Genomic DNA, 10,928 nt, shown 5'->3' with positions numbered 1-10,928 from the left:
AATCCAGCCACCAAAGGCACGGGGAATCAGGACCGACCCGCTGCCCCAACCAGCGACGGCCCGATTTCCTGCCTCCACCGCTTGCCACCCCAGGTGCATGGAGGACGCGTGGCGGACGTGCAGAACCGAGGGGATGGGCGAAGCGACCTCTCCCCACCCCGTGATCATGGGGAGTGGACGCCTTGAAGACCGCGCCCTGGCCCCGTTCAATAAATGAGCGACGCCTCCACGCCTCCCTCTTTTTACGGGGAAGGCGCGAGCCACCTCTTTACTGCAATGTGACGCATGCATATGGAGACCGCCCCACGCATGCCGCCCACGTCACGCACACCCCTCCACGCTGCGCCGCGCACGGGTCGTGGGAAGCGCAACGCGCGAAAAGTTTTACCGCGGTAAAAACCGCCCCACCTACCCACACACCGTTTTGGGCCTAGCCCAACAACGGGTCGCACTTATGTGTGGCCCAGGCCCGGGGGCTCCTGTCGGTGTACAAAAAGAGGGGTGCGTTTTGTACCGCTATACCTGTGCACGGGCAGTCGGAGCCGCGCCTACGGTCACGCCAAGCAGAACAGGGGAGGTAAGCCAAGGTAAGACCAAAGCCCAAGATAATAAGAGCAACGCCAAGGCCAAGACCACAAAGAGCAGAGGGACGAAGCAGGTTCCCCCGGAAAGACCCTTGCCGGGGCAGCCTCAGCAGCCCTGGCAAGATCCTTGCTGGGGCAGCTCGCCCCGCGCCAACAGAGCGGGCCACCCTTGAGCCCACGGTCTCCAACATCACGTTGGGCCAGGGCTCGGGAGGCACCTCCGTGGTGGCATGCAGATCTTTATGAAGACATATTCAAGATCAGATGAGGATTAGAAGACGACGATCCTCGGCAAGATCATTGCCGAGGAAGGCCACCAGACCCCCGGCAAGGCCCTTGCCGGGGAGGACAGCGCGCCACGGCAAGACCCTTGCTGGGCCACCCAGCAAGGCCCTCACCATGGACGCCAACAGGGCCACCGCCAGGCCCACGCCAACCAAGCTTCCATCGCCATTCAAATGCAGCTGCCAGCCCAACCAGCTGGGCGGGCACCTGGGTGGCGACATGCAGCTCCCAGGCCAACTCATCGAGCGCCTGTGTGGCGGCATGCAGATCTTCGTGAAGGCTCCACCACTGCGCCACCTCAGCTGCCTGCCTGCCTACATGGCACCACGTGCCTCACTGGCCAGGGCGCGTGTCAAAGCGAGGAGGAGCGGCAACGGACGGGACGGGCCTCGCCCCCGTCCCCAATAAAGCAAGGGGACACCTAAGCTACACATTAAATGTGTCTTGTCATGTAATACGAGTGATAAGCTCAGGGCACTGTACACCATTCCACCTCCTATGTGCCACTGTGGCAGCCCCTTCTGACTATAAAAGGAGGCCCATGGCATACTGGAGATGGATTCGGCTCTTTCGAACGACGCACTGACCACAGCTAGTTCGAGAGCTCAAGAACTCTCTGAAATACACCCACCAAAGCAGGACTAGGGTTTTACGCATCCTCGCGGCCCGAACCTGGGTAAACGATCCTTGTGTTGTCTACTAGCCCTGCTCTTCTCGCAACCCTGCACCCCGGCAACCGTAGTAGGGATTCTTGTGATCCCATAGGTGTCGTTCCACACTGACAACCGCACTTGAGCATAATTTTGTTTTTGTTCGACTTCTTTCTTCCACCCAATGACAGGTAGGCCCCGCATGACAGAGAAAGTGATCTGGGCGGTGCCAGGAGGATTCTTTGACTGGTCAAAATGGATGGATACGGAGCTAGACAATCTCGCAGTGACCGTATAATCACCTCATCACGTATACGTTGTAGCCTCGGCGCTTGTTTTCTAGGTTTTGTACTCTTCACACTCTCTCTCCACTATAGATATACACGCTAGAGCCTCAACGCTTGTAGTTGCTCTCTTCACACTCTCTCACCCTCTCCAGATCTAAACAAGACTTCGTTGGCCTCTCTCTCTCTCCCCTCACTGCTGGTCAAAGAGCCGTCAGGATCCGTCCGCCGGGAAGGGAAGGAGGCCTAACGCTGTCGCCGTCCGCGAGGGAGGGAATCCACTACCGGCGCAGCTGTTCTCTTTCACCCACCGGCGGCGCGGGAGGGCCTCTGACCCCTTCTTCCTTGTCATCGTACATAGTGTGGGAAGAACGGCCTCTAGTCGCCCACCGAACTACACCCCAAGAACCTTAAGGTATAATTTACTTATTCCACATGCATTGCTCTAGCTGCATGTGGGCTTTTTCCGCTTCTGCACTCGAATCTAGGTGTTGGATCAAACAGGAAAGTAGTGGGGAAAGTTGTATAGATGAATCTAGGACGTGGTTCAAAGAGGAAATGAAGGGGGAAAGTAGTGGAGAAAGTTCTATAGCATGAATCTAGGACGTGGTTCAAAGAGGAACGGAAGGGGGGAAGTAGTGGGGAAAGTTGTATAGCATGAATCTAGGACGTGGTTCAAAGAGGAAAGGAAGGGGGAAAGTACTAGTACAGACTGGCTATCCAGCACCTATGTTGGTCGAAAAGGGAAAACAATGACAAACATAGTACGCACATCTGTAACGAACTGATTTTTTGTTTTGGGGGACAGGGCTGTAGAGTTTGAGCAGGACTAGATTTGCTGCCCTCACATAGGGAAAGGTGTCTAAAGATAACAAAACTGGGACCAACACAAATATGCTCCTTGGTTGTTTGTTCTTTGTTGCAACAGACTGTGGATCACCCCTTTATGCATCGGTAGATGCACATGGTGCTGGTGCGTCCACTATCCCGTGCAACTCTTTAGTTGTTCTTAACCTATGGCCCTGTTTGGTTGAAAAGTCCTAGGACTTTTTTTACTCCCAACTAAAAAGTCCCTACTCCCTACCTGCTTGGTTCCAGGGAGTAAACATGGACTAGAGGTTATTAAATGACATGCTAAAAGACCATGTTACCCCTAGTAATGAACTAATAGAGATAAGGTGAGATGCGGGGCAGGGGCAACTGTTGGAAAAAGTCCCAAAAAAGACCCTCCCTGAGGGTCTTCTTTCTTTAGTCCCAAATGCCCACTTTTAGTCCCTAAAAGTCCCTCCTGTTTGGTTTAGATGGGACTGAAAGGGACTTTTTTTAGTCCCTACACCAAAAAGTCCCTGTAAACAAACACCCTCTAATAATGCCGCTGGAAAATTGATGCAATGCCATAGTTAAAAGCAAATTACATGTTTAAAAAAATGTATTGTTAATATAATCTCTCTGTTAATATGAATCAATGCCAATTGATAAATGCTACTGTCTTGCTTTCTTTTCCATTTAGATAAGTTAGATGCTTCTTTTTGTTGGCTTGTGTGTCATCCACCGTTATTGACCACTAGTTGTTTCCTTGCACCCCTGTGTAAATAGGGTTATCTACTTCACCTCGTTGCTATTGTGACATTTTGCTGCACTGCACAAAACACTTTTGTTTTAAGAGTGTTTTGTGTAGTTCAACCAAAATGTCACACCGAGAACGTTGCTTGATTGCTTGATCTTAGTGGAACTGCATAAGAGGAGATCTGACTTCCTATCCATGTTGGCAAATTTGGTTCAGATCTTTTTCTTGTGAGTTGTTTGAATTCCGTGTCATGAGAGGTCAGTACTAGCCTTCTTTCACATGATTGTGCAGTGTGCTTTCATATGTTGTACTACTTATATGGTAATGTTGCTTGATTTTAGTGAACTACACAAATGGAGAAAAGACTTCCAATCTGTATGTGCACCATAATATTCCATTGAGGGAAGATAAGGATATTTCACAACTGTTGACCTATATTTTGCCACTTTCATCAGAAAATTAATGTCGTTGTTTAGTGCTATACTTGTGCTCCCTAATTGACATGCCAAATCTTACATTGAAGGCGAAGCTTGTGTGTTATTGAACCAAGTGATGAGGGGGGAGAACAAGTGGAAGAAAAACAAAAATCAACTCCCGGTGCTGTAATCAAGCACTGGAACTGTGATGACACAAGTAATGATATAGTTTTGCATCTTATTTTATTGCTATGGCTGGAACGAGCAATTGTTTTGCCACTGATTTGATGCCACTCTTAATGTAATATGTAATTATCTCTACTTGTGCAAACAGGGATCTTCTTTGAAGATAACATATATTTTAGTGGAACTGCACAAGAAGATGTTGGAAACATTAAACTAATCGAGGAGTATATAGTAAGCATGGCATCCATTGTAGGTAACAACAGATGGTTCCGGAGAAGTGCTTGATCTATATGCTCTACACAATAAGCCTCCTGACAAAGGTTGATACTCGCCCACAGATTTCATCCATATGCTTGAGCTTTGTCATCTCTATTGGTGTTGTGCTACTGTTTAGATACTGTCATGAGAAAGTGGTATTGTCCTTGAGAAGTGCTTCATCTGTGCTATTTTAAATATTTCCTTTGCTTTTTTTCGAGCAAACAGCGATGCTAGCATTTAGTTGCCCTCTTGTCTTTGCACAACAAGATCATCATCCTCTGAAGAAAAATATGGAGTACGTGAAGTGCCTAGTTCCGATTATTCCAAGATAAAGAAGCCAAGCCTCTCTTCTTAAGAAGGGATCAGTTGAAGGATGGTTACATTATTGCCCACAAGAACAAACTAACTTCAGCTCAGACGGACACATGGATCTCCATCTTTGTTGCTGTGATGGCCAATACAATGTTGTGTTAGGATTCCTTTCGGTGAGTTCCATTTTTTTTAAATGTGTCCTCTGCATTGATCATGTAGGTTGCCTATTTAAACTGTCAATTCATAGTACAATTTGCTTTATATTAATCACTTTTTTGTATTTGTGCAAACAGTGGTGCTCAGCTTGATTCCAATGGGAACTGCACAAAATGTTCATGAAAACATCGAATCATTAATTTCCACCACAAGAAAGGAGGTGCCGATATGTTCAAGGCGTTGCAACATATAAAGGCAAAATCGTACAAGCTACGCGCGAATTTGGTTGATTTTGGTGGAACTGCACAAAAAGAATAGCTGGTTTATTTAGCACGAGGTGCCATGTCAATGTCTGAACTGATGGCAAACCCTGCCCATTCCACAATCGTAGGCATTTGATATTTTGGAATGGGAAAACCTTGTCAAAGTTTGCTCATTTATGTACGCAAAACAACATGCATTTGACATTTTGGAATGGGACAACCCTGTCAAATTTTGCTCATTGATGTTAGCAAGAAGACATGCGTTTTATATTTTCGAATGGGACACCCTTTGCTGTTAGCAACATCGATCAATTTTTTATTCTTTAATTGTGAAGTAAATATTGGCTCTGACATGTGAATCGCTGAGATGGATAATCATCGATTGTTTTGAATGTTCCCTATGAATTGCCAGACCTGTGTGTTTGATTGCAATGTACAGGAACGCTACAAAGCTGCTCAAACTCTTTGTACTCCCTCAGTTCCTTTTTACTTCGCATATTAGATTTCTTCCAAGTCAGTTGATTTTACATTGTGAATGTTCATACTTTTTTCTATAAGATTGGTCAAAGTAGAGATACTTTGACTTTAGACAAAACATATCTGCAGACTAAAAAGGACCGGAGGGAGTACATGTGAAATGCTGCAAACGAGGTGATCACTCTGGGAATAATGCTAGTACGTATTGTTTTGCATGTTCATCCAATGCCAGTGATACAAGAATTCGAACTAAATTAATTAATACACGGTCAGATTTCATATAAACATGCCAGATTTCATTACATTTCATACATTCTTCAACTAAAAAGGGGTGTCGGTGTCAAAACCGGCGGATCTCGGGTAGGGGGTCCCGAACTGTGCGTCTAAGGCTAATGGTAACAGGAGACGGGGGACACAATGTTTACCCAGGTTCGGGCCCTCTCGATGGAGGTAATACCCTACTTCTTGCTTGATTGATCTTGATGATATGAGTATTACAAGAGTTGATCTACCATGAGATAGTAGAGGCTAAACCCTATAAGCTAGTCTATGATTATGATTGTTGTTGTCCTACAGACTAAACCCTCCAGTTTATATAGACACCGGAGGGGTCTAGGGTTACACAGAGTCGGTTACAAGGGAGGAGATCTGCATATCTGAATTGCCAAGCTTGCCTTCCACCCAAAGGAGAGTCCCACCCGGACACGGGACGAAGTCTTCAATCTTGTATCTTCATAGTCCAACAGTCCGGCCAAAGTATATAGTCCGGCTCTCCGAGGACCCCCTAATCCAGGACTCCCTCAGTAGCCCCTGAACCAGGCTTCAATGACGATGAGTCCGGCGCGCAGATTGTCTTCGGCATTGCAAGGCGGGTTCTTCTCCAAATCCAGAGTACCTGTCGTAACGAATAGTGGCCGGCTTCCCATGAATGTTGCACTCCTCGGCTTCTGTACTTTAATAATGGCTATCTCCACGTGTCGAGCGAATGCGAGAAGTTGGGGCATTTTTACATTTGCCACCCTGACCACGTAAGTAAATCGTCTATATAAAGAGACGGGGATCCTCAGATCCAGATCACACCATCCTCCCACAGCGAGTATCCCTCAGAGCGCGCCCGGAAAAGACCATCCCATCATGGCCGGCCATCGCAGCTCCTCCTCTCGCTCCTGTAGCACTAAGCCAAGCGATTGGGAGAAGTGTTCCGTCCCCCACAACCAATTAGTAGAGTTGCAGACCCAGGGGTTTCTTCCTCCTGTGTATATGGTCCCTGTCCGAGCCGGACTAGCCACATATAATGGCGGGGAGCAAGCGGAGAGCTTTCCCAACCCATCCAGGGGGGAGCGGGTATGCCTTGTCCCTTACTTATTGAGGGGACTCGGATTTCCAATCCATCCGTTCCTCCGTGGGCTCCTGGAGTTTTATGGCCTCCAGCTGCATAACTGCACTCCCGCCTCCATATTACACATTGCCGGCTACGTCGCCTTTTGCGAGCTGTTTCTGGGCTGCGAAGCTCATTTCAAGCTATGGAAGACGCTATTCTGCCTCGTAGCCCGTACTCAGAAGGGGTCAATATATCAAGTGGGTGGAGCTGAAATATGGCGCATCGCCGGGACCGGATACCTGTCCGGTACTCTGAAGAAGACATCCGAAGACTGGCCTTCGGAGTGGTTTTATATGGAGGACGTCCCCCTTCCAGACCCTATTCGGATGGGCCTTCCTGAGTTTGATAATGCCCCTTTGAAGAAACGCCACAGCTGGCACCCTCGGAGCCCTCAGGAGGAAGATAACAGAGAGGTCCTTTACCTGATGGGCAGGATAAAGACGCTGGCCAAATCAGGACTGACAATAGTCGAGGTTATGTCAATATGTATAATGCGGGGGGTGCAGCCACTTCATTATCGGGGGAAACCCATGTGGAACTTTAATGGAGAAGACGATGCCACCCGCTGCGGTCGTAAAGGTCCAGACTCCGCCGCTGCTCTAGCGAAAATACTATCCGATTTGTACAAAGGAGAGGAAGAGGAGTTCATCCGCATTAAGCCACGGGATGGATTCTCCATGTACAACCCCCCAAACTGGGTGAGCTGCTACCTTTTACTCCAGACCTTCCCGCATTCTCCATCATGAATATTTACCTTGCTATTTCATAGCAGGAACTGCGAAAAGCTGTGAGGGAGGTCCACAGCCTGTCTCCACAGCCAGAGGACCCTGACCGGGCCCTCGACCCCGGACTCGAAGAAGATCCGGACATATTTGTGGAGCTCGTCGACAGGACGTTCTATCAGTTAAGCTGTGACGGTGCCTTGGTGGCCATCATAGCTGATTATCCTGGCCTGCTCCCTGCATCGCATGTAAGTAAAACCGGAGTCCCAACCTTCTTTGCCCTTTACCCATTGCACACGTATTGCATCTTACAGGGAAGGCCTTCGGGGCGCCATGCCGAACCCAGGGTGACTCATCAACAAGGGGCACCGAAGCCAGGTAGGCTTAAAAGGAAGGCCGTCAGGACTGAGACGCCGTCGCAGAGGTATGAAAAAACCCTGCTCCGTGGTTGTCGTCTTTAAAACATAATAACGTCCATGGTTCCTCGCAGAAAAAACGCTTGCCGGACCGTGTCCGGAGAGCCTGCCGGCCACGCCTCCACCAGCCGGACTCCAGAGCCGGACTTAGGGGCAGATGCTAACTTGGGAACAATGCCGGATGTTCCTCCTACAGAGGATGCGGATAGACTGTCTGCTATGAATTCCGAAGTGGAGAGCGCCATGAATCACAGGCGTCACCGGGCCGTACTCCGCGACCCTAGTTTCTCCGAAGAGGCGTTCGATGCCTTCAACTCAAGATACGCGTACATCCGAGCTGCTCAAAATGGCCTTGCCAGAGCCACGGACCAGTATGTAAAGGATATACTGGTAAGACAATCTGATAATTATGTATATCAGTAGCCCCTGAGACTTGAAACAATTGGCACAACTGATTTAAGGATCATTATATGCGTAGGTTCTTACGGAGAAGAATACCCAGTTGTCTCAAGAGCTGGAGGAGTGCAAAGCCCAGTGCTACCTCTTGAGCACTGCGTTGGTTTTCCCTTCAAGATGAAAGGGTGATGCAGCAAAGTAGCGTAAGTATTTCCCTCAGTTTTTGAGAACCAAGGTATCAATCTAGTAGGAGGCTATGCGCGAGTCCCTCGCACCTACACAAAACAAATAAATCCTCGCAACCAACGCGATAAGGGGTTGTCAATCCCTACACGGTCACTTACGGGAGTGAGATCTGATAGATATGATAGGATAATAATTTTGGTATTTTCGTGATAAAGATGCAAAGTAAAATAAAAGCAAAGGAAAAAGCAAAGGAAATAACGAAGTATTGGAAGATTAATATGATGAAGATAGACCCGGGAGCCATAGGTTTCACTAGTGGCTTCTCTCAAGACCATAAGTATTTTACGGTGGGTGAACAAATAATTGTTGAGCAATTGATAGAATTGAGCATAGTTATGAGAATATCTAGGTATGATCATGTATATAGGCATCACGTCCGAGACAAGTAGACCGACTCCTGCCTGCATCTACTACTATTACTCCACTCATCGACCGCTATCCAGCATGCATCTAGAGTATTAAGTTCATAAAAACAGAGTAACACCTTAAGCAAGATGGCATGATGTAGAGGGATAAATTCATGCAATATGATAAAAAAACCCATCTTGTTATCCTCGATGGCAACAATACTATACGTGCCTTGCTGCCCCTACTGTCACTGGGAAAGGACACCGTAAGATTGAACCCAACGCTAAGCACTTCTCCCATTACAAGAAAGATCAATCTAGTAGGCCAAACCAAACTGATAATTTGAAGAGACTTGCAAAGATAACCAATCATACACAAAAGAATTCATAAGATTCAAATATTGTTCATAGATAATCTTGATCATAAACCCACAATTCATTGGTCTCAACAAACACACCGCAACAGAAGATTACATCGAATAGATCTCCACGAGAGAGGGGGAGAACATTGTATTGAGATCCAAAAAGAGAGAAGAAGCCATCTAGCTAATAACTATGGACCCGAAGGTCTGAGGTAAACTACTCACACTTCATCGAAGGGGCTATGGTGATGATGTAGAAGCCCTCCGTGATCGATGCCCCCTCCGGCGGAGCTCCAGAACAGGCCCCAAGATGGGATCTCGTGGGTACAGAAGGTTGCGGCGGTGGAATTAGGTTTTTGGCTCCGTATCTGATCGTTTGGGGGTACGTAGGTATATATAGAAGGAAGGAGTACGTCGGTGGAGCAACAGGGGGCCCACGAGGGTGGAGGGCGCGCCCTGGGGGGTAGGCGCGCCCCCCTACCTCGTGGCCTCCTCCTTTATTTCTTGACGTAGGGTCCAAGTCTCCTCGATCTTGTTCGTTCTGAAAATCACGTTCCCGAAGGTTTCATTCCGTTTGGACTCCGTTTGATATTCCTTTTCTGTGAAACTCTGAAATAGGCAAAAAACAGCAATTCTGGGTTGGCCCTCGGGTTAATAGGTTAGTCCCAAAAATAATATAAAATTGAATAATAAAGCCCAATAATGTCCAAAACAGTAGATAATATAGCATGGAGCAATCAAAAATTATAGATACGTTGGAGACGTATCAAGCATCCCCAAGCTTAATTCCTGCTCGTCCTCGAGTAGGTAAATGATAAAAACAGAATTTTTGATGCGGAGTGCTACTTGGCATAATTTCAATGTACTTCTTGTTAATTGTGGTATAAATATTCAGATCCGAAAGATTCAAGACAAAAGTTTAATATTGACATAAAAATAATAATACTTCAAGCATACTAACAAAGCAATTATGTCTTCTCAAAATAACATGGCCAAAGAAAGGTATCCCTACAAAATCATATAGTCTGGCTATGCTCCATCTTCACCACACAAAGTATTTAAGTTATGCACAACCCCGATGACAAGCCAAGCAATTGTTTCATACTTTTGACATTCTCAAACTTTTTCAATCTTCACGCAATACATGAGCGTGAGCCATGGACATAGCACTATATGTGGAATAGAATGGTGGTTGTGGAGAAGACAAAAAGGAGAAGATAGTCTCACATCAACTAGGCGTATCAACGGGCTATGGAGATGCCCATCAATAGATATCAATGTGAGTGAGTAGGGATTTCCATGCAACGGATGCACTAGAGCTATAAGTATATGAAAGCTCAACAAAAGAAACTAAATGGGTGTGCATCCAACTCGCTTGCTCACGAAGACCTAGGGCATTTTGAGGAAGCCCATCATTGTAATATACAAGCCAAGTTCTATAATGAAAAATTCCCACTAGTATATGGACGTGACAAAATGAGAGACTCTCTATCATGAAGATCATGGTGCTACTTTGAAGCATAAGTGTGGTAAAAGGATAGTAACATTGTCCCTTCTCTCTTTTTCTCTCATTTTTTTATTTGGGCCCTTCCCCTTTTTTATGGCCTCTTTTTCTTGTCC

Source organism: Aegilops tauschii, chromosome 2 (assembly GCF_002575655.3).
Source record: "Aegilops tauschii subsp. strangulata cultivar AL8/78 chromosome 2, Aet v6.0, whole genome shotgun sequence".
NCBI classification, from domain to species: Eukaryota; Viridiplantae; Streptophyta; class Magnoliopsida; order Poales; family Poaceae; genus Aegilops; species Aegilops tauschii.
Note: the sequence above shows the minus strand (reverse complement) of the source record.